A 25,915-nucleotide genomic window follows, 5' to 3' on the forward strand; every position below is an offset into this window, starting at 1 on the left:
AGACAGCGGTATCAGCATCTGAAGACATCTTTATCTACATCTACATGGATACTCTGCAAATCACATTTAAGTGCGTGGCAGAGGGTTCATCGAACCACCTTCACAATTCTATGCTATTCCAAACTCGTACAGCGCGCGGGAGGAACGAACACCTGTATCTTTCCGTACCAGCTCTGATTTCCCTTATTTTATCGTGGTGATCGTTTCCCCCTATTTAGGTCGGTGTCAACAAAATATTTTCGCATTCGGAGGAGAAAGTTGGTGATTGGAATTTCGTGAGAAGTTTCTGTCGCAACGAAAAATGGCTTTCTTTTAATGATGTCCAGCCCAAATCCTGTATCATTTTTGTGACACTCTCTCCCATATTTCGCGACAATACAACATGTGCTGCCCTTCTTTGAACTTTTTCGGTGTACTCCGTCAGTCCTATCTGGTAAGGATCCCACACAGCGCAGCACTTTTCTAAAAGAGGACGGACAAGTGTAGTGTATGCAGTCTCCTTAGTAGATTTGTTACATTTTCTAAGTGTCCTGCCAATAAAACGCAGTCTTTGGTTAGCCTTCCCCACAACATTTTCTATGTGTCCCTTCCAATGTAAGTTGTTCATAATTTTAATACCTAGGTATTTAGTTGAATTTACGGCCTTTAGATTAGACTGATTTATCGTGTAGCTGAAGTTTAACGGATTCCTTTTAGCACTCATGTGGATGACCTCATACTTTTCGTCATTTAGGGTCAACTGCCAATTTTCACACCATTCAGATATCTTTTCTTAATCGTTTTGCAACTTTATTAGTCGATAAATGACAGCGTCAGCTGCAATCAACCTAAGGCGGCTGCTCAGATTGTCTCCCAAATCGTTTATATTGATAAGGAACAGCAAAGGGCCTTGGGGAACGCCAGATATCATTTCTGTTTTACTCGATGACTTTCCGTCAATTACTATGAACTGTGACCTCTCTGACAGGAAATCACAAATCCAGTCACATAACTGTCGCGATATTCCATAAGCACGCAATTTCACTACAAGCCGCTTGTGTGGTACAGTGTCAAAAGCCTTAACAGAAATCGATCTGAAATCCCTTGTCAATAGCACTTAGCACTTCATGTGACTAAAGAGCTAGTTGTGTTTCACTGGAACGATGTTTTCTAAGTCCATGTTGACTGTGTGTCAATAGACAGTTTTCTTCACCGTAATTGATAATGTTTGAACACAATATATGTTGCAAAATCCTGCTGCATATCGACGTTAACGATATGGGTTGTAATTTAGTGGATTACTCGTACTACTTTTCTTGAGTATTAGTGTGACCTGTGAAACTTCCCAGTCTTTGGGTACGGATCTTTCGTCGAGCGAACGGTTGTATATGATGGTTAAGTATGGAGCTAATGCATCAGCATACTCCACGTCTGAACACAAGGGTGGATCCCCGTATTGTGCAACAAGCACACTGAAACCCTTTCATGTCCGCGCCAGCCGTCCCTGATCAAGAAATGGACTCCCTACAGCTGGACTAGGGAATCACATTACCATCTACATCTACATCTACATTTATACTCCGCAAGCCACCCAACGGTGTGTGGCGGAGGGCACTTTACGTGCCACTGTCATTACCTCCCTTTCCTGTTCCAGTCGCGTATGGTTCGCGGGAAGAACGACTATCTGAAAGCCTCCGTGCGCGCTCTAATCTCTCTAATTTTACATTCGTGATCTCCTCGGGAGGTATAAGTAGGGGGAAGCAATATATTCGATACCTCATCTAGAAACGCACCCTCTCGAAACCTGGCGAGCAATCTACACCGCGATGCAGAGCGCCTCTCTTGCAGAGTCTGCCACTTGAGTTTATTAAACATCTCCGTAACGCTATCACGGTTACCAAATAACCCTGTGACGAAACGCGCCGCTCTTCTTTGGATCTTCTCTATCTCCTCCGTCAAACCGATCTGGTACGGATCCCACACTGATGAGCAATACTCAAGTATACTCAAGTATACCATGCGTAGTACCATGCGTAGGCTACCATTAACACCACAACATAAACGGTTGCGTTCAGTGTTTGTCTTGGCCAGAAAACATGGACTGTTGATGAATGGCGTATTACAATATTGGGACAACCGCAGATGACCATCGTCGGCGAGAATGGCGGCGACTTGGGTAAAGATAGAATGCTTCCATTGTTTTGGAAAGTACAGTAGTGTTACATCAGGTGTCAGGGCGTGGAGAGCCATCGTGTACGACTTCAGGTCACAGGTGGAAGTGACTGCGGGGAACTCTGTCGGTTCAGCGGCATACTGCGTCGTTATGCGTTACCTCTCTTGCGCAGTATCGTGGTCTCACTTTTCAACAGGACAATGCTCGTTCACAGATGGAACATGTCTCTACGAATTGTCTGTAAGCTGTAGAGATACTCCCGTGACTAGCAAGGCCCACAGGTCTGTCCCCAATAGAATTACCATGTGACCAGCTCGAACTCTGTACCAGTGGCAGTACTCCATGCATCAAGGACCAATTTCAAAAGTTGTGGGCTGCTGGTCTCCGGAGAGGACACAACTGCTTTATGAAACCGTTCTCAACCGAATCAGTGCATCCATCCAGACCAAAGTGGGTGCAACGTCATGCTGATAAGTGAGCTCATACTGCCAAATTCCTTATAAATTTGTCTCGATGTTGTGTCCATTAAAATTGCATCACATGCTCTCTCTCAACCCGTAAAGTTTTATTAGTTTCCTCCCTCCTTTCGTTTTTGCTTCGTTTTTTCACACAGTAAATTTGAATGCCGCATACAACGGGACCCATTTCTGCCACGATTCTACGGAGACAGCAGTCCGCGACCAACTTGTGACATATTTTATATTAACTGGGCACAGAGCTCTGGGGCTGGCATCGCTCCGAAAATATCGTCATTGGACCATGGATCAGGGGCGGCGTTTAGCGCAGTTTAATGAATCCCAGTTCCAGTTGCATCGAGCTGATGGGCGCGTGGAGTGCAGCGTATGGTCCATAAAGCTATGGATCCTGTGGAAATGGAAATGAGCGTTTCACGTCATTGGCCGGAAGGCCCCTTGCGGGGCAACTCCCGCCGCTTTGGTGAAGATCTTATTACAGTCGACGCCACAATGAGCGACCTGCGCGCCGGATGGGGATGAAATGATGATGAAGACAACACCCAGTCCATGAGCGGATAAAACCTCCGACCCAGCCGGGAAACGAACCTGGGCCCATAGGACGGCAATCCGTCACGCTGACTACTCAGCTATTGGGGCGGACATGGATCCTGTCTGTCAACAAGATTGTGTGCAAGCAACACGTGACACAATGTTATGGTCTCGGTTATGTTCGCATCGTCACAGTTAGCGCCATTGTCCGAACGGAGGACAATGACAGGTGCACGTTACTTGTACATCCTTTCACAACGTTTGCTTTCTTTCTGACATAGAGCACCCATGTGGAGGTGTTGCAACACGACTGGGCGATGTGCCGCCGTTATCTGGTTGCACGCGGCTCTCGTAATTCACAACCTAGGCTTGTCCCCCTGATCACCAGATCGTAGTGCAAACTACCATCTCTGACTGAAAGGCGGTCAGCATCTGTCCAAGTTGGACTAATGCTTGTACAAGCCTGAGTTAGATTGGAATATCTGCCATTATAATTATAGGGCTATTACAAATGATTGAAGCGATTTCATAAATTCACTGTAGCTCCATTCATTGACACATGGTCACGACACACTACAGATACGTAGAAAAACTCATAAAGTTTTGTTGCCCGCATCTCGTGGTCGTGCGGTAGCGTTCTCGCTTCCCACGCCCGGGTTCCCGGGTTCGATTCCCGGCGGGGTCAGGGATTTTCTCTGCCTCGTGATGGCTGGGTGTTATGTGCTGTCCTTAGGTTAGTTAGGTTTAAGTAGTTCTAAGTTCTAGGGGACTGATGACCGTAGCAGTTAAGTCCCATAGTGCTCAGAGCCATTTGAACCATAAAGTTTTGTTCGGCTGAAACCGCACTTCAGGTTTCTGCCGCCAGAGAGCTCGAGAGCGCAGTGAGACAAAATGGCGACAGGAGCCGAGAAAGCGTATGTCATGCTTGAAATGCACTCACATCAGTCAGTCATAACAGTGCAACGACACTTCAGGACGAAGTTCAACAAAGATCCACCAACTGCTAACTCCATTCGGCGATGGTATGCGCACTTTAAAGCGTCTGGATGCCTCTGTAAGGGGAAATCAACGGGTCGGCCTGCAGTGAGCGAAGAAACGGTCGAACGCGTGCGGGCAAGTTTCACGCGTAGCCCGCGGAAGTCGACGAATATAGCAAGCAGGGAGCTAAACGTACCACAGCCGACGGTTTGGAAAATCTTACAGAAAAGGCTAAAGCAGAAGCCTTACCGTTTACAATTGCTACAAGCCCTGACACCCGATGACAAAGTCAAACGCTTTGAATTTTCGGCGCGGTTGCAACAGCTCATGGAAGAGGATGCGTTCAGTGCGAAACTTGTTTTCAGTAATGAAGCAACATTTTTTCTTAATGGTGAAGTGAACAGACACAATGTGCGAATCTGGGCGGTAGAGAATCCTCACGCATTCGTGCAGCAAATTCGCAATTCACCAAAAGTTAACGTGTTTTGTGCAATCTCACGGTTTAAAGTTTATGGCCCCTTTTTCTTCTGCGAAAAAAAACGTTACAGGACACGTGTATCTGGACATGCTGGAAAATTGGCTCATGCCACAACTGGAGACCGACAGCGCCGACTTCATCTTTCAACAGGATGGTGCTCCACCGCACTTCCATCATGATGTTCGGCATTTCTTAAACAGGAGATTGGAAAACCGATGGATCAGTCGTGGTGGAGATCATGACCAGCAATTCATGTCATGGTTCCACGCTCTCCCGACTTAACCCCATGCGATTTATTTCTGTGGGGTTATGTGAAAGATTCAGTGTTTAAACCTCCTCTACCAAGAAACGTGCCAGAACTGCGAGCTCGCTTCAACGATGCTTTCGAGCTCATTGATGGGGACATGCTGCGCCGAGTGTGGGAGGAACTTGATTATCGACTTGATGTCTGCCGAATCACTAAAGGGGCACATATCGAACATTTGTGAATGCCTAAAAAACTTTTTGAGTTTTTGTATGTGTGTGCAAAGCAGTGTGAAAATATCTCAAATAATAAAGTTATTGTAGAGCTGTGAAATCGCTTCAATCATTTGTAATAACCCTGTACGTTCAGTTACATGACTACATGTGATGCGCTCATGATAGCTGCTCTGTCGGTTGAAATCTAGATCTGCAATGCAATAAGAAAGACAGGTGACATTACTACATATGCTGACCTTCTGACTGTCCTGGATAACATCACGGTCGTCGGGCGCAATCATTCCCATGGAATCGAACATGATACCGTCTATGAGATACTATCGATTGCCGTGTTCTCTCAATGAACTCAGCACCAACTATGCAAGAAACAGTTGTGGGTAGAGCGGTAAGATGTCTGGACCAATATCTCTCCAGAACGATTGCAACACCTCGGAGGATCCATCCCTCGACGTGCTGCAGTTTTGAGGCTTGCGAAGAAGCGACTCGCTATTAGATCACCTCTGACGGTCCCAGAGTCTCACTTTTGCACTGGTGCCGTCTCTAAATGGTTAACATTATTACAAAACGAATCATTCACGAGGACAGAATCACCTTCATCGTTATTGTCGGAATAAATTGAAAACGCTACCCCCTCATGCTTCTTTACAAGTCACTAAATCGTCCTTAGAAAGATAAAAAAATCACTCAGTCACCAGGATCCTCATTTTCTCTAGGAATATCTGAATAACCAATGTCAGACACCGTCGGAAGTATTTCAGGTTCGTTTATTTCTTACCGTTTTCTGAATAGGGTCAACTCTAAAAGCAGGAGGCACTTCAAGATGAACACAGCAACTACTTGAAATATCAAGATATAGTCCAAATGCTAAAGAAGCACATACGTACGTGAAACAACCAAATGGTTCAAATGGCTCTGAGCACATGGAACTTAATATCTGTAGTCATCAGTCCCCTAGAACTTAGAACTACTTAAACCTAACTAACCTAAGGACATCACACACATCCATGCCCGAGGCAAGATTCGAACCTGCGACCGTAGCGGTCGCGCGGTTCCAGACTGAAGCGCCTAGAACCACTCTGCCACAGCGGCCGGCGTGAAACAACCACATTTGACAAATTGATTACTGGTGTAAACACCTAAATAGACGAAGTAGTTAAAATATATATCACACTGGATGGCCTCTGCAGAGAGCGTGTAGAAAACAGAGTTCTCGAGATCCGTCCGTAACAGATGGCGCGTGAAACACGAGTCAACTCTTGATCCGTCCGCAATGTTTTAACTTTACGACCAGCGCCTTCTCATGACTTTTGCCCACTCGATGTATATTAACAATAAAGAAGTTATTGATACCAAATTAGACTAAATATGCCATTTGTCTCCCATTTTGAGTCATTAGAGTCCAAGCCAAGTAACAACACTGATGTTGATAAAAAAACATAACGCTTGAGACTGGAGATATGACTTTCATATTCACAGGACATGTACGTTAGTGGTCCCCCACTCGCAGTCTTGCGTTAGCGTGCTCGCTTCCCGCGCATGGGGTCCCAGGTTCGATTCCCGGCGAGGTCAAGGATTTTCTCTGCCTCGAGATGACTGAGTATTCTGTGTCCTTCATCATCATTGACTCGCAAGTCGCCGAACTGGCGTCAACAACAACAACAAAAGGACTTGCGGCCGAGCTCCCCGCATGCGGCCTCCCGGCCAACAATGCCATACGATCATTTCATGTACATTAGTATGTTCTGCAGCAGTGATTAGCATTTCAGTCACCTCGGTGCAGTCTGTGCCCTTTTGTCAAGTAGGCACAGGGTCCGCCACGGGCCCCGACGACGCGTATCAGGCGCGAATGACGTCCTGTGGCATAGCCGTCCATGCTGCATTCACCAGCTTCTGAAGTTCATCTGTAATGGTTGGCACTGGGTCACAACACCTGTCGTTTCACCGTATCCCACACAGTTTCGATTGGCTACAAGTCTGGTGATCTGGCGGGCATGGGCAAAAGGCTGACATCGTGTGATACCAAGAAGGGACATGTTCGTGCAGCAACATATGATGGTGCATTGCCTTGCTGAAAAATGGCAGCTGGGGTATTGTGCAGAAAGACGGTGGTTACGGGTCACAGAATGTCACTCTCGTAGGTCACACTAGTTACAGTGCCCTGGACCCGCACCAACTGAGATTTGTGGTTGTACCCAATAGCATCCCGCACCATAAGGGCTTGAGATGCCGCTCTATGTCTTGTGCTAACGCAGTCACCGTGATGCTGCTCCCCTTGTCTGTGGCGAACCAAAATGTGACCATCATTTTCAAACAAATAGAATCTGGGTTCGCCCGAAAACACTATCTAACGCCATTCCTGCCCCCACTGACGTCGTTCCATACGCAGTTGCCGTCTACCATGTTTCTGCATATTCGTCAAAGGTAGGCGGGGGATTTGACGACGCGCACGTAAACCATGGTCCGCAGCTCGTGGTCGTGCGGTAGCGTTCTCGCTTCCCACGCCCGGGTTCCCGGGTTCAATTCCCGGCGGGGTCGGGGATTTTCTCTGCCTCGTGATGACTGGGTGTTGTGTGCTGTCCTTAGGTTAGTTAGGTTTAAGTAGTTCTAAGTTCTAGGGGACTGATGACCATAGATGTTAAGTCTCAGAGCCATTTGAACCATTTTGAACGTAAACCATGCCGTAGCAAAGAGCGGCTGACTGTCATCTCTGATAATGTTACACTGTTGTACCGCTGCACCAGAGCCGATGAAGACGCAGAGCTGTTCTGGAGTGCCATTCGGAGGAGGTGTCGATGCTTAAGGAGGGTGGTCTGGGTGATGCGACCTGACCCATCTCGTCGAGCTCTACGGCCTTTCGTGAACGATTCTGCACACTCCCGAAGCACTGGCTAAACACTTTGTCGCACACTAACAGAAGTATGGATGCACCACATTCTCTCATGCCAATAATGCGTCTTCTTTCAAACTCACTGATGTGACAGTACGGTATGCACATACGCCTGCGAGGTGTCCCGCATGTCTTCTCAGGTCATTCCGATCCTTTACTTCGATTTATGGCGACAACAAGAGCCGCAGGCACATTTTACCGGTAGGTGGTGTTGCGGCGCGACATCAGTGTTGACCTTGAACCCGCGGACCGACGTGATTCAAACGCTAATCATTTCTGCAGAACACCGCACCCCAGATCATAACTCCAGGTTTAGGTCCAATATGTCTAGCACGCAGACAGGTTGGTTGCAGGACCTCAACCGGTCTCCTTCTAACCGACTCACGGCCATCACTGGCACCGAAGCAGTTGTTGACAGATGTGAAAATTACCGAACTCTCAGTTTAATAAGCCATGGCTGCAAAATACTAACAGGAATTCTTTACAGATGAATGGAAAAACTGGTAGAAGCCGACCTCTGGGAAGATCAGTTTGGATTCCGTAGAAATGTTGGAACACGTGAGGCAATACTGACCTTACAACTTATCTTAGAAGAAAGATTAAGGAAAGGCAAACCTACGTTTCTAGCATTTGTAGACTTAGAGAAAGCTTTTGACAATGTTGACTGGAATACTCTCTTTCAAATTCTGAAGGTGGCAGGGGTAAAATACACGGAGCGAAAGGCTATTTACAATTTGTACAGAAACCAGATGGCAGTTATAAGAGTCGAGGGGCATGAAAGGGAAGCAGTGGTCGGGAAGGGAGTGAGACAGGGTTGTAGCCACTCCCCGATGTTATTCAATCTGTATATTGAGCAGGCAGTAAGGGAAACAAAAGAAAAAATCGGAGTAGGAATTAAAATCCATGGAGAAGAAATAAAAACTTTGAGGTTCGCCGATGACATTGTAATTCTGTCAGAGACAGCAAAGGACCTGGAAGAGCAGCTGAAGGAATGGACAGTGTCTTGAAAGGGGGATATAAGATGAACATCAACAAATGCAAAACGAGAATAATGGAACGTAGTCGAATTAAGTCGGGTGATGCTGAGGGAATTAGATTAGGAAATGAGACACTTAAAGTAGTAAAGGAGTTTTGCTATTTGGGGAGCAAAATAACTGATGATGGTCGAAGTAGAGAGGATATAAAATGTAGACTGGCAATGGCACGGAAAGCGTTTCTGAAGAAGAGAAATTTGTTAACATCGAGTGTAGATTTAAGTGTCAGGAAATCGTTTCTCAAAAGTATTTGTATGGAGTGTAGCCATGTATCGAAGTGAAACGTGGACCATAAACAGTTTGGACAAGAATAGAATAGAAGCTTTCGAAATGTGGTGCTACAGAAGAATGCTGAAGATTAGATGGGTAGATCACATAACTAATGAGGAGGTATTGAATAGAATTGGGGAGAAGAGAAATTTGTGGCACAAATTGACTAGAAGAAGAGATCGTTTGGTAGGACATATTCTGAGGCATCAAGGGATCGCCAATTTAGTATTGGAGGGCAAGAATCATAGAGGAAGACCAAGAGATGAATACACTAAACAGATTCAGAAGGATGTAGGCTGCAGTAGGTACTGGGAGATGAAGAAGCTTGCACAGGATAGAGCAGCATGGAGAACTGCATCAAACCAGTCTCTGGACTGAAGACCACAACAACAACAATGTCTGGCACGCTACAGGTTGGTTGCATGCCCTCAACCGGTCTCCTTCTGACCGACTCACGGCCATCACTGGCACCGGGAGAGAACCAGTTTTCTTCAGAAAACACAACAGACCTCCAACCTGCTCTCCAATGAGCTCTCGCTTGACACCGCTGAAGTCGCAAATGGTGGTGGTTTGGGGTCAGTGGAACGCACGCTGTAGGGCGTCTGCTCGGAGTTGCACTTGAAGTAACCGATTTGCAATAGTTTCCTGTGTCATTGTGGTGTCTACTGCTGTTCAAATTGCTGCTGTAGATGCAGTATGGTGCGCCGGAGCCATATAACGAAAACGACAGTCCTCCCTCTCGGTAGTTCCACGCGCACGTCTGGACCCGCTTTTCTTGCGACCATACGTTCTCGTGACCACAGCTGCCATAATGATGTACAATGGCTACATTCATGCCAAGTCTTTCTGCAATATCGCAGAAGGAACATACAGCTGCTCGTAGCCATACTACACGACCTCGTTCAAACTTAGTGAGGTGTTGATAACGGCGTCTTTGTCTCCTTAAACGCATTGTTGACTAATATCAACTCACCACGTCCAATTTCAAGGGTAACTAACGTTCACGACTGCTCATTTAAAGTAAACCTGATTTATATCATTATTTTGGCGGTACTAGCGCCACTCTTATGCGACTGGCGCGAAATATGAATATACATCATCTTGCAGAGGTAGAAACACCCTACCGACTTTCGGCGTTGCGTTTTTTTTCGTTATTGTACAAAAAGCAGTATTAGTTCTTTTTTTTGGGCGACACTCTTATTGTAATCAATCGAAACATACATACAGCAACAGAAGAAATAGTAAATAATGTTCTTGAAAGTGCTCGTGTTTTTGAGTGGTTTACTGCGAATAGTCTCGCTCTCAATTTCAAAAATACACGACATATTCAGTTCCGCACATCTAGAGGCACTACACCAATGATAATTGTAATACATGGTGATAAAATAAGAAGTAGGGTGGCAATTTCAAAATTTAGGTGTTCGTATTGTCGCAGAAGAAGCTGAGTAGCGCATCACCGTGGTGTAGTGGTTATGATTACTAGACTGTTGCATGGAGGGTCCTGAGTTCAAAACTCACCTGAATTCTAAAATTTTAATTTCTGTATTCGGTTAGAGTATATTCTAAAAGTATCCACAAATGTCATGAATCATTGCACTGGAATATTCTGTAACTGTATAAATACTATATGTGTTCTGGCCAGAGGCAGTTAGCTCCGCACTCTTGTATGTGCAAGTGCTGAACAAACCTTCGTTAACTGAAGTTAGTGTTCGTCATTCATCTAATTACACCTTCTTCTAAGTGACAATATTGGTGGGAAATTAAACAGGAAAACACAGCATTTGGAGCACCTAAAGAATCTTCGATCAGCCATATTTGCGCTTCGAATCACTTCAAATCTTAGGGAGAAACAAGTCAGCAAATTGACATATTTTGCAGATTTTGATTCAATAATGACATATGGAATAATGTTATAGAGTAAGTCATCTTTGAGAAAAGATACACAAAGTGAAGTTTTGCGAAGTCTGTGAAAAAATGCTGTAAGAATAATATTTATTGCTCACAAACGACCATCTTTTAGACATATGTCTATGGAATTAGGCATTCTGACTACTGCTTTACAGTACATTTATTCTCTCATGAAGTTTGTTGTAAATAATCCACTGCGGTTCTTCACAGTACCAGAAGAAAAGGTGACATTCACTAGGCCCATTAAGGTTGTCTTTAGCGCAGAAAGAGATGCTTAATACTGCCACCAATTTTTTTTATCGCTCACCCAATGTCACAAACGGTCTGACAGAGAGCAAAGTTAAATTTGAAAACAAACCAATAAAGCTTCTCTCTGGCAACTCCTTCTGTTCCATAGAATAACTTCTGCTTTTGCAGTTTGTAACAGAGTGTGGGTATTATAATGGAACTGGCCAGTGCACCTTTTTTTCTTGTCACATAATGTAGAATACTATACAGATAAATTTACAACATGATCCAAGAGAATACAAATTAAAATAATGCGTTTTTGTTGTTTTAGCAACATAACCAAGGTAACCTCATAACGTTACAAAAATAAACCATGAATTTATCATAAAAAATCGTTATTCTTCAGAAAAAATTACTTTTATGTATTCGATGCGTTTCCAAATTTTCATTGTATTTGAAGTTATTTACATTTATAATTATTAGGATTTACTCGATGCTTCCGTAACTGTTTTGAAAAATAATTTGAATGACTTTTTATTTTCCATGACCAGTTAATCACTTGTAAGTTTTCTGAATGTGGGACATGCAGAGGTGCTGTAGAGTTGTAAAACTGCGATGTTATGGCGCTAAGAATTGGTCAGTATTATACACGCTGAAACAGGGAAAAAGTGTATTTTTTAATGCACATTAAAAAGTGGAGTTAACACAAAGTCGCTTCCAGTATCTATATTAGTTCGCCGTATATATTTTAAAATCAAGACCCAACTGTCTCTCGCAAGACGATGAGATGTACTAAAACGAGCCAGACAACAATTCATCTAACTGCAAGTTAAATACAACACATTACCTTTGTTTATTTTTACCTGCACTTGATCATTTTTCAGTACGCGAAGACACGGAAAGTGAGGTTTTGAGAAGTCTGTAATTTTTTTTTACTGTTGCTAATATTGTAGTCAACAGAACAAGAAGGCAGGTTAGGATATGAATTACTAATTCGCAGTGTATTAAAGAATAAACAAAGTAAAAAAAACTACTTGTAAATGGTCACCTTGTAGTCATACCCACATATTAATGTGTAACGTTAATATAACATGACTCACTTTACGTCATTACGATGAAGTATACAAATGATACATAGAACATTGAACTAAAAAGGGAACCTCCCCATAGCACCCCCCTCAGATATAGTTATGAGTTGGCACAGTGGATAGGCCTTGAAAAACTGAACACAGATAAATCTAGAAAACAGGAAGAAATTGTGTGGAACTATGAAAAAATAAGCAAAATATACAAACTGAGTAGTCCATGCGCAAGATAGGCAACATCAAGGAGAATTTGAGCTCAGTGGTGTCGTGGTCCCATGGTTAGCGTGAGCAGCCACCGAACGAGAGGTCCTCGCTTCAAGTCTTCCCTCGAGTGAAAAGTTTATATTCTTTATTTTCGCAAAGTTATGATCTGTCCGTTCGTTCATTGACGTCTCTGATCACTGTAATAAGTTTAGTGTCTGTGTTTTGCGACCGCACCGCAAAACCGTGTGATTAGAAAGGACGTGCCTCTCCAATGGGAACCGAAAACATTTGATCGCAAGGTCAACCGATTCCTCCACAGGTAAACACGTGTGATATATTCTATACGACACTGGTGACGGCATGTGCGTCACATGACAGGAATATCTTGACCCACCTAACTTGTACACTTGGCGAAGGGGTAGAAAGATTCTTCTACCTTGCCCGATTTAGGTTTTCTTGTGGATGTGATAATCACTCCCAAAAAAGTGATGAAAACATAAGAGTTTGTCACATAAACTGAAAATAAAAAAATTAAAATTTCCATTCGAGGGAAGAATTGAACCAAGGACCTCTCGTTCGGCAGCTGCTCACGCTAACCACGGGACCACGGCACAACTGAGTTTATATTTTCCATGATGTTGCATATATTGCGAATGGACTACTCAGTTTGTATATTTTGCTTATTTTTTCATAGTTCCACACAACTTCTTCCTGTTTTCTCGATTAATCTATGTTCAGTTTTTCAAGGCCTATCCACTGTGCCCTTTTACATCTAAATCTGAGGGGGGTGCGATGGGGAGGTTCCCTTGTAAGTACTTCCCATGAACTTTACTTTTGAATGCGTCTGTGTTGGAGCTGCCTTTTGGGTCTTACTATCAGTCAGTCGATGAAACGAGAAATAAAAACCGCCGCAGAAAGAGAATAGAAGTCCTGCTGTGAGAGAACTACGAGCAGCAGCAGCAAGCAGCAGTAGGTGCGGGATTACGCTGTGGACTCTTCCCTCGTCACGCAGGGCTGTCAAGGCAGCGCGCCAGAGCCGTATTCCACGCCGCTTCATTAGACTCACAATGCGGTCATTTAAATGTTCGCGCAAAACCTCTCCAGTGCGCCATTATGTCCCCTCCCTAAATTCCTCTCGTGATGTAGGTACTCCACTTACTATAAAATAAATTAGAGCTCCATTTCGCCGCAGCCATATTTATCCCTTCGAACGACCTGCACAGCATCAATGACAGTTTTACAACACTTTTAATTATTTTTCCCGTTATACCCACAAATCGAAGCAACTAGTTCATCTACATTTACAACCACTACTCCGCAAACCACTATGAACCGTATGCACAGGTTTCCTCGCACTGTACCACGTATTAGAGTTTCTTCCCGTTCAATTTGAGTACGGAGCACCAGAAGAATGAATGCTTAACTTTTGATCTACTGAGCTAAAATATTTTCAACTTTTATGAGTGGTTACATTGTATACCCTGTACATTTTTTTTAAAGTTTCAGCCGTATTTCATATTGTAAATTATAATGTAAACTTTATTATGATTGCAAGATACATTCTATCATAGTTTCGGATATTAGTTACCGAGTAAAGTACTGAAATATATATTAAGTTACGTTTTTATTCAGGCTTACTTCAAGTACAGTATTTTAAAATCAAAACTAATGGAAATGTTACAATGTTATGTAGATCTATTTCTTTTATTGCCAAAGAGACAATTTAGTTGAAAACAGCATCAGTTGTAACAATTTTTGCAAACTACATGATTACCTTAACACAATGATTATATTCGTTACACTTCCTGTCTTTTCTTGATTCACATCGGCAGTATATTCCACCTCGCTTTCCTTGATTTTTTTCTACTGTTCGGGCTTCCTGAGTTTCCGATACACTCATCATATTCCTCGTACTGAGGACATGTTTGCTCAAGTTCTTCCAATTTTTTGCTCTTTGTTCGATATGAGGTCTCACCATCTCTTCTCCCAAAGCAGGCAGGAACAGACGCCGGTGATTTTTCTTCTTTTGCTGCCAGATTGGATTTTTCGCCGTTCAGAGAACTAAAGTATTCACACATCAATCATATTGAAAAAGAATTTCATGCAACATCTTCTGATGGTTCTTGAGCATGTATATTGCATCATTAACTTTTCCAGCGCGTTGGTACCACTTTTAGTAGCATTGTAATGCAATGTAATTTCCTCTTGAAGTCACTTGCTTCGTTACCGCATAAAGCATGATGATGTTGGAATGAGAGAAGCATTGCCGTTCTATTCTTTGCTGGCCTATAAGAAACCAACAGCCGGCCGAAGTGGCCGTGCGGTTAAAGGCGCTGCAGTCTGGAACCGCAAGACCGCTACGGTCGCAGGTTCGAATCCTGCCTCGGGCATGGATGTTTGTGATGTCCTTAGGTTAGTTAGGTTTAACTAGTTCTAAGTTCTAGGGGACTAATGACCACAGCAGTTGAGTCCCATAGTGCTCAGAGCCATTTGAACCATTTGAAACCAACATTAGTTCATCGGTAAAACCAAAGATGGAAGAGCATATCGCCCTTCACTTATTTTTCAAAACTAATCCTGGACTCTTTATCTAATTATGCCCCATTGTGCCTACCAAACCCATATTCTTTGTTACAGGGAACTCTGCTAGCTCAAAGCCAGTAAAAAAATAAAGAAGTGACACCCCTCCCTGTCGCATACAAGTTACTGTACAGCTCCTTGACTACACGGAGACCCTGTTTCTTTGTTCTTCCCCTGTCACTTTTTCCAGTATATACTTGCATATTGTGCCCATAGGAAGTTTGGGCGTCTACTGCAATCCAAACTTTTATTCCATATTTTCCAGGTTTTGTTTTCATTAACACAAGAAATGGGAATCTTCCCCTAAATGCAAACAATTATTTGTGTACAGTCACATAATGATTTGGTGTAGAAGCCATTTGAAATCTGCTGCTTACACTGTCAAAAAAGTTTTCTTCTTGGAGATAATTTGTCTGACATGTGGTCCTGGGGCTTTACGATCAAAACGAAAGACACACAAAATTTGAACAAGTCTGTCTCTTCCCACTGGTGCAGTAAATGTTGGCCTTGAAAATGCAGGGTTTTTGGACCACAGATTTACTACTGATTCTTTATTCAATCTCAGGATGCTCGCAAGAATACATATTCCAATAAATGCCAGCAGTTCTTCTATAGTAATATCGTTGCATGAATTTGAGATCTGAGAAGTGCTCTCAGAATTAGTGTGCAGGAAAATTTCATTCAGTATCTCGTCAGTAAAAAAAGTTTCATAGTGTCTCATAATTCTGAAATGTTTCCACTGTAAGATGTCAACCCGTGGTTACCTGTAATTATGTTATGCTGTCTGCGGCGACTTTGAGGAAAAGGTAACCTTTTCCATAATTTACCATTTTTCCTGTGTAATTTTCGCCCATTTCGTTTTCACCAGATTCTGCATTTTCGTTATCTATGTCAAAATTGTCTTCATTTTCAGAGGCATGATTGATTTATTTTGATCTAAATGTTCATTCGATACATCGTTATCATTATCACAACCAATGATATCCTTATCACTATCATCATCCGAATTTGCATCAACTGAACGTAACATATATTTTTTAAACCATTAGGTTTGCCAGCAAAGCAATCAGAATAAGCAAAATTTACAATAAAAACTAACTGGAATAAACACTGATTAGATACATATCGATCCACTGTTGTTTTATCGTTACATATATATATGTAAATATAAGTTTGATCATATATACATAGTAGTAACAACTTAAATCAAAAATACATAAATTGCTTAAAAGTTTCTTCCAGAGAATCGAAAATGATTAGAATCAATTATCACAAGCAGCGACATAATCGTGGTTTAAGACAGTGAATCAGGAATTATAAAATAAACTTCATTCATTTCCGTCCTGAGACTACCGGTTTCAGTCAGAAATGCTCTTCTTCAGATCTGCAGCAAAACATGGGAAAATGAAGCACAACAGTCTACATTGTAAAACAATAAAATCTGCCATAATGAAAAGGATTACTTCCATAGATGAGGAAACATCCGCTTGAAGTATGATGAGGAATAGCTGTTTTAAAATATGTCCTAATCCACTGTAACCGTCGCACCAATTTAAGCTATGCTGTAGATAGACCACTGTGCCGGCAGAGTCATGATAATAATTAAGAAAATATATGAGCTGGATAGAATGTATCCCCATTTTGTAAATCAAATGTTAAACTTTTTGTGCGCTCCGTTCACTCTCGTCGCGGCAGTATCTGCGGGCGCGTCTTACGGTCATAGATTCCACTCTTAGTACTGATTCTTGGATTTTCGTAAACAGGATTTTGCAGGATCGATGGCGTCTATCTTCAAGCGTCTCGAAGGTCAGTTGTTTCAGTGTCCCAGTAACTCTCTCCAGTGAGCCAAAAGCCATTGTTCAATCGTGTTGCACTTCTTTATATACATTCAGTATCCCCCATTAGTCCTATCTGGTATGGGTCCCACAGACGTGAGCAAATAATCTACGATGAGTCGCATCAGTGTGTTGTTAGCCGTTTCCTTTGTAGAATGATAGCATTTTCCCAGTACCACCTGTTTCACCTCCTTCTCAGCGAAAGTGATCATTCCTTTTCATAGATATACAAATTGCTACACCCAGTTATTTGTGACTCGCAGAAACTGTAGTTATACGAAACTACATTTCCTTGTTTTTCGAAGTGTAGATTTTATAGTTTTTGAACATTCTAAGCAAGTTGCCAATATTCATGTGGATTTTTTCAAATAGTACTGCACTGTAGATAATGCTTCATCCGCAAAAAGTGTGAGGTCACATTTAAGATGTCTGCCTTGTTATTGATGTACAAAATGAACGGCAATTCTCCTAACACACTTCACTGGGGAATTCCTGAAGTTACTTCTACATTTGTCGATGACAAATCGCGTTTGATACTCCATGTGATCGTACCTCCGTTGATAAGCGTTGGTTCGACAATGAATTAAATGCCTTCCAGAAGTCAAGAAAAACTGCATCTGCCTGTCTGCCCCAACCCATGGCTTCCAGGATGTGATATGAGAAAAGTGCGAGTTGGGTTCCGCTTAACCGGTAATTTCGGAAGCCGTACTAGTTAGGATGGGGGAGGTCGAGATACCGCAAGTCTTTCCTGATGAATCAAACAAGTACAAAAACGGAAGAAACGAAATCTTAATCTGGGGAGTATCTTTCAATTAGGACTTTTTGCACTTGTCTATAATGTTACTAATGCACCAGAAATCACCCAATGAAAACATTATTTCCGTTAGTTACATTGATAGTTTTCACAGATACTTGTATTAATGGTGGTCAGGCCGCCTTGCGGATTACTAAACATAAGTAATTTTCATATAAACCCAACTCATCTATAGCTGAGTGGATATAATCTGCAAAATACTTGCGTTTGGTGCAAATAGTGTGTTATTGTTTGCACCAAACGTGTTACAACTCAGGAGAAAAACCGGTCTGTGAAATATAACGATTTGCTCGGAAAAATTGTTTACAGTTTACTATTGAAGTCAACTTCCGTATAGGTTGTACATCAGAGGCTGAACGCTTCAATATAATTATATCTGTCGTAGCATAACTTCTCGACTGATGCTTTCAGTTAACTTGAGCGGAAACTAAGTAATGTAATTTTATATTAATCCTAGAACTTCAGCGAAGAATCTCTATTCTCTTTTTATACTGCGACGGATTATTACTGCTATACGTCTTTATAGAATGAAAACTTTACATCTTGGGAGTAATTGACATTCTATTAAACGTTAGTCAGTTGTAATAGGCAAAATACACGCACTTATGTGTTTGTAACAAACCGTCACATTGACATTAAATATAAAAACTACTCAATTCACTTGTTTAAGAAGCTCCATGAGGTATGTGTATGCGAACATTTTCATACTTTTTCATTTTGATGTACACGTTATCATTTTAGGAGACTTGACTAATTGTAAACGCCTGTTCGTGTACTCTGTCATTGGGACAACTATCAAGGACTAAATGTATCTAACACAAACAAAAATGCATCTCGTTTCTTCTAAACTTCAATACCGTTCTTTGCGGAAAACCATCTAATAATTCTTATATGGTACTTTGTGATAGCATACTGTTACTGTTACGAAATTCCTGATACGTTCAATTGTGATACTTGCGTTATCTGCAGAATTGACTAATTTGACTTCTGTGCGTCAGATGAAGAATAATGGCTCCTCAGACCAGACTTTGGAACTGCGCTAAGGAATTCTCTTCAACTCAGATTTGTCACCGATTTCTAATGTTTAAATTATTTAATACAATTCAGAACGTGTAAATGCAGTACACAGTTGAAAAAGTCGTTGCACGTTGAAGTTACAGTTTATTAAGTAGATTCGTATTACTGCGGTATGACGCAATGCAAGAACGCAATATATCTCAAAAGGCAACTGTCAATATTGGAACATGTTGTTAATTACATCATGTTTATCTGACAGGAAAGTGCTTGTACTACTGATACGTGACATGTCTGAGTGGAAACATTAGGTACTATATGAGAGCAACTGGTGCGTAATATATTAAAAATACAGGCAATATCCTATACTTATGGTAAGAAATGATGATCATGCTACAATTTTGTAAGACGTCGCAACTAGATTCTGATCTCAACTTTTTACATAACATTGTCGTCATCGACATTATAAATTTGAAATATTATCATCGTCATTAGGATATAGCGATAGCTACATCGTTAGTATGATTAAAAATTTTATTTTCATCTCGAGCTAGAGAATTTTTATGATTAGTTTCAATTACATCTGCGCCATCATCAGATATGAAATGATTGCATACTAATAACACGTCAGTGTGAACTACAGTATCATAAGCAATTGCTTGTGTTAGTAAATAGATACAGACGCAAACCATTTTTATATATTACTGAGATTGTAAACGTTAAGAACAAAACATAAGTGCCTTTCCTTCCGTTAAACACTCCACGATTTTAGGTTTGTGCCACTTGCTAAAATACTTGAATTTCATCCCACAAGTCTAATAAAAGGAATACATCGAGTCAAGAGTTCACTAGTAACAGTGCTTCCCGTCAATTGTCTGGAAAATTGCTTGATTAAAAGCGCATCAGAAATCTGCAACGCATTCCCGAAACGTGTGTTCATTGTTGTCGTAAAGTTGCTACTGCCCTTTAGCAGACGAGCATAGCGGTATAGACGCACATAACCAGTAACTTATATTTTACACTACAGTAAATAGGATTTACGTACCATACGGAGAATCCTGTTGTGGAAACAAATCAAAGTGCAAAACGGGCTGATGGTTAAATTAATTAACCTTTGACTTGTGAGTAAATAATCAAACACTTTATGTCCAGATCAGACAACGTGATGTAGGTTCGAAAAAGTTGCGAACTTGGTGTCGGCAACCTCACAAAATTCATCTCCAAAGCAAATAATATAATTAACATTCAAAAAAGTTCGTGTCCTGGCCTCAAGACAAATTCATTTACATTCCATACCGTTACATCATACGAATAAATTATTTATTATTTTTCAATTCGTATCCGAATATTTGTTACTTACTCGGAATTAAACCTAACATTCTTATCAATATACCGAAATAATTTTGTAACTAACTATTTGCAGTGTATTTAGTTGTTATTTTTTATCGGAAGCTAAAAATTACTGTTTACTGTGCGTAGAGTACACCTCTCTTGTTTTGGGCAGAAAGATTTTCAGTGTAGTGTATTGGTATAAGAGTTTCACTTTGAACGAATTAACAATCTAAAGACGATAGTGTATCGTGCGTATTCACTGACGATTCATCAATGATGAACGTAGGTAGGGACGACGGGTATAATCTAGTCAGTTTGAAATAATGGACTAAAGCGATCACGGGATGGGGGAGCGGAAGCAACGTTATCACTAAATAGGAGACCTTTGTTTTAGAATATCCTATCGTCAGCCTACAGCTCCGTCAGTCCGCTGAGATCTGGAAAGGAAGTTTAGTTTGTAGGTCAACACAGTTTACCGTATGACAGGGTATTTTAATGTTATGAGATTACTGGGTGATAATGGCGCAAAATTTTAAATGTGGACAAACTCACGCTTTATTTTTAAATTAGTAATTAACAATTCCTGCGAAATGCAGTGAAGAGCCAATCAGCGTTCATTTAAACATTTCTTTGAAACTTATTTGAAAGACCATTGTCGACAATTTGTGAAGGAAAATAACACAGACAACGGCGCCACAATGAAATGGAAAAGAAAATCTGAAATTATTCCAATCAAAGGGACGAACACTAAACGGAACAAACAATATTCAGAAGAGGAAAACAGAAGTGCGATAATTTAAGTTTAAGGTGAAAACTGTAATAAACTGTATCAAAAATATATCACAATAACGAGATATGCAACAAACATTTCTAAAATTTTTCCCGTGAAACGAATAACCATATGCGTAACTACATTGCTCTCATTTACAGAGTTTGTAGACCTATGTTTACATCCTTAGTTCTAAGAGCTGTACCAATAGTAATGATTGGACACAACGATATTATACTGTGAAAATTATGACGTCAAAGTTATTCGAGTTTGTTGATGTTATTTGAAGTTCTTAAATAACTTGTATGCCACATCTACTTTTCAAATTTCCAGGCAAAGCTTTTCGAATACTGTATATCTCTGAATCACAGCTCATTCGAAGTTATGCTCATTGTGATGATTATATTAAAATATTTTATATAGAAGCTGTTTTAATTTAAGTAAAATGTATAGGGAACACAATCTGAACATCCTTATAACAAACACAAAGTCAATGGCATTCTTAGATCACCAGCCCATCTGAGTTAAGATCGAAACTGACAAGCAGATGATAGAGAGAGTTAATACATTTAAATATTTAGGATGCAATATTACATATGGAGTAAATAATGAAATAAGTTAGATGTATTTGACTATTTCTGTGGAGCTATATGCACAATTTCGTTGGAAGAAAGTTCACAGAGATACTGCACTGAAGTTCTACAAAGTTACTGCTATGCCCGCACTGTTCTATTGATACGAAAACTGGACACTTAAGAAGAGAGATGAAAAGAGAGTAGAAGCTAGTGGAACAAACTTCCTTAAATATGGGGCTTTCCTCTAGTAGCTTTAAATAAAAGACTGAAGAGAATATGACAAACTTCTCAGACACGATATTACACTGCCTGTGTTACTCTGAATTACGATGCAAAGTTCGTTTGGACAGGCTTAGGTGTACCCATTGATGAGAGGTTAAACTGGAAGCAACACAATGATGGTCTGCTGAAACGTCTGAGTTCAGCTACGTATGCTATTAAAGTTATTGCAAATTTTGGTGATAAGAATCTCAGTAAATTAGCTTACTATGCCTACTTTCATTCACTGCTTTATATGGCATCATATTCTGGGGTAATTCATCGTTGAGTAAAAAAGTATTCATTGCTCAAAAACGTGTAATCAGAATAATTGCTGGAGCCCACCCGCGGTCATCCTGTAGACATCTATTTAAGGATCTAGGGATCCTCACAGTAAATATATTCACTTATGAAATTTGTTGTTAATAATCCAACCCAGTTCAAAAGTAATAGCAGTGTGCATAGCAATAACACCAGGAGAAAGGATGATCTTCACTATGCAGGGCTAAATCTGACTTTGGCACAGAAAGGGGTAAATCATGCTGCCACAAAAGTCTTTGGTCACCTACCAAACAGCATCAAAAGCCTGACAGATAGCCAACTAACATTTAAAAATAAATTAAAAGAATTTCTAGATGACAACTCCTTCTACTCATTGGCTGAATTTTTAGATAAAAATTAAGGAAAAAAAACTTAAACATTAGTGTCATGCAATATTTTGTGTAATGTAATATCTTGTAAAGACATCTTTTATTAACCTGACACGTTCCACATCATTACGAAGTGTCGTATTCATGATCTATGGAACAAGTATTAATCTAATCTAATCTAATCAAAGGAACAGGCAATGCGGCGACTACAACCATTATGTTGATGGTTGTTCATATTCGGAATTGCGAATACATTTCATTTAAATATCTCAGAGGAACAAAGTCGCTTTAGGGCTGGTAGATCACGTTTAGACAACTCCACTGTCTTAGATTAGCAGTTGAAAAGAACAGAGCTAGTAACAGGGAAATGCACATGACTCTTGTGGATATAGAATAAGGTTACGATAACATCCCAAGATCTGAGATTGCAGCTGCCATGAAGAGACCAAAGGTATATGATAAATGAATTAATTTGGTTATGAAAAGGTATAAGGAGACCAAATGTAAGCATCGTTGCGGTCTATTCCCTTTACTTTCTTATATATACATAGGACAAGCATTGGAGGCATGGTGCAAAAGTTGTTCTGGAATGGGTATGTTAACTGAATAGGACAGAATGCATTCACTACTTTTCGCAGATGACCAGAAAATTTTCGCAAACACTGGACAAGACGCAGAACATATGTTGGGTAAATTCAAGAAGGAATACCCAAGATGGGGTCTCAAACGTAACTTCGACAAGACAGAGTGCATATTTATTGGCAAACAAGAAACGGAAGAATTAATTCTAGAAGAGTAGAAGATTAGTAAATGTGATAATTTTAAATATTTAGGTTGTATTACATCCAGTGGCGAAACCTGCGACGGAGATATAGAGACCAAAGTAACTATGAAGTCCCTGCATGGACTGATTGGGAACAATAGTATAATTCAACAAACTAAGAAACGGATATTCCTTAGTCTCATCGAGAATATAGTTACTTTCTCTGCAGAAATGTGGCCGCTTACGGATAAAAGAAGGTACAAGATCAGGACAGCGGATTTAGATTTTATGAGAAGGTATCTACTGATCAACCGTCAAGATAAAATCAAAACACTTAAAATATTGGAACAAATGGAAGCTGCACAGTCCATAAAGAGTAGATGCTGGAACCAAAGTATGCAGTGGTGGGCATGTTAAAAGAATGGGCAATGACAGGTGGCTTAAGAAGGTGTTAATGTGGTACCCGAGAATAACTAAAACAGCTTTCGATTTGAGTAACGGAGACCAGTGGAAGGAGAAAACGACTAACCTGTAGTGAGAAAAGTGAGAGAAGAACAATTTATTATGAGGGTATTAAAACATTTTATACGAATATTTTATTATTATTACTATTATTATTATTACTACTACTACTACTACTGCTTCTGACACAGGGTGCGGCTGACGTAATATTACGGTGCTTGTCGGAAATGGTAACGTGCAGAGGACGTAATATTACGTCACGCTATTTTCGACGATTTTATGCGGTGTTGAACGTATTTTTACGGCTCCCGGAATCATGCGTGATGCGTGCAGGCTTCGTAGGTGACAGTAGCGGTATCATTTGAACAATTCATCGTTTTTGAAACTTTGTTATTTTCTTTTGCTTGGTAGGCATTAGGTGTCTCAATTTCGTACGCTTTGCGTGCTTTTAGCCTGGTTTTGTGTTCAAAATGTGCAACGAAGAGGAGAAGGAGAAACGTTTGGAGAACATGATTTACAAAATCCTTGACGAATTCACAGATGATGGAAACGAAATATTTCATGACGATTCAGATTACACGGTATTTGAAAATTGTAGTAATTGTGGACTTTTTTTGAAAATTATGTGCTACGTACGTTTGTCGTACGGGCTGTGCTATTATAAAGATTTTCTTTGACGTAGCTCAGGAAATAAATATGGGCATAAGAGTCCACTGAATGTAATGTTTCAGTTTGCATCGCAACTCCACTCCTCTAGGAATGCAAAATTTTGCTTTGACCTTGTATTCTGTGTGTTTCTTCAGATTAAATTGGTTGTGAAAGGAATATAAACACAAAGATTACGAGCTTGCTTACATATTTCAAAACTAGAATTCCTTTTCAATTTTTTTCTGTGACGATTGCTGTTAAATTTAGGTTCTATCCACATATTCAAGATTTAACACTACAAATGCCAAAAATGTGCATTTAAAGTAGGAAGTCAAATTAACCTATATATGTTTTGAAATTCCAACTACGTATATGTACATGCGAATTATAACTTATAAAAGAAAACAGATATTTTAGTTAGTCCACAGATAATGACAGCTATATGCGAGACTATCACCATAAATCTCAAAATTGTTGACGTCTCTGCTACGTTAAAAATGATCGCGACGGCAAATTATACTTGGGGGAGAGGAGAGACAGTAACAAAGCGTGAACCTCCCACCTCAGAACCGAACCATGAATTCGCACCTGATTACCACTCATCATTCCGATGATTACCTCCGTAGGTTTAGTCCTAGCGAAGAGGCTGAAAGTAATCCTGTAGCGATTCACAACTGACGCTGCTAGACGTCCACAAGCTTTCCTTTTTTTGCCTTCTTTCCACGTGTCTAAAGTTTCTGACGTCGATTCCCTTGGCACATTCCACAGTCTATTTGCGGCTGCGGATAACACTTCCAGCTTCCTCCCATTCCCATCCGCCACAATCCTGATCGAAACTGGTTATCGTATCGTCAACACCAACAACAACGACGACCTCTTCCACTCACTCGTTCTACGTGACCGCTCGGGGACAGGAACACGTATGGCAGTCTCGGCCTCTTATCGGCAGGAAGGGCGCCAGAAGCGGGAACTGCAGCAGTGGAGCGGCCGGTGCGTTGCCGCGAGAGCGACACTCACTTGTTTGGCAGCGACGCGGCGGCGGTCGCAGCTGCGCGTTGCCTGTCCTGTGGCTGAGGCGGTAGCTGGAGACGGTGACACCGGGAAGCCGCCGACTGACGCTGCTACGGATCTAGAGGAGGCGGCGGCGGTACCAACCCCCGCCGCGGCGCTGCTCGCAACATGGCCGGCCTGCCGCGGACTATTAATACCGCCTGGCGCCGCGCACACACCTGCCTGCCCAGGAGCCGCGGGCCACGAGACTTCACCTTCATACACCGACCACTCACGCCAGCGTGACCACCTCAGCCGTTTCTCAATCGAGCCATTTTCCGGAAGAAGGGCGACAGGCATACGTGTGCTTTTTCGGGAGATTGTTTAAAATTAATCGTTGGCTCATGTATAATACTCTACCGAAGTTTCGTGTCATTATCTCAGTTCTAGAGGTCAGACAAGCGTTTTCTTGATGCGCGTGCGAGTAGCACTTCTCGGTTTTATGTAGCGAGTGCTT

The 25,915-nt window shown here is 41.3% G+C and overlaps 1 protein-coding gene across 1 annotated transcript in view; it reads right to left on the reverse strand.

The window, feature by feature from the left end:
• Window positions 1-25,523, reverse strand: part of LOC124623057 (myosin light chain kinase, smooth muscle-like) — a 362,679-nt gene extending 337,156 nt beyond the window's left edge. The window contains exon 1 of the mRNA XM_047148850.1: window positions 25,426-25,523. The gene's annotated coding sequence lies outside the window, so the exon portion shown is untranslated. The remainder of the gene's footprint in view (window positions 1-25,425) is intronic.
• Window positions 25,524-25,915: the final 392 nt, after the last annotated feature.

This window comes from Schistocerca americana, chromosome 7, assembly GCF_021461395.2.
Source record: "Schistocerca americana isolate TAMUIC-IGC-003095 chromosome 7, iqSchAmer2.1, whole genome shotgun sequence".
Taxonomy (NCBI): Eukaryota; Metazoa; Arthropoda; class Insecta; order Orthoptera; family Acrididae; genus Schistocerca; species Schistocerca americana.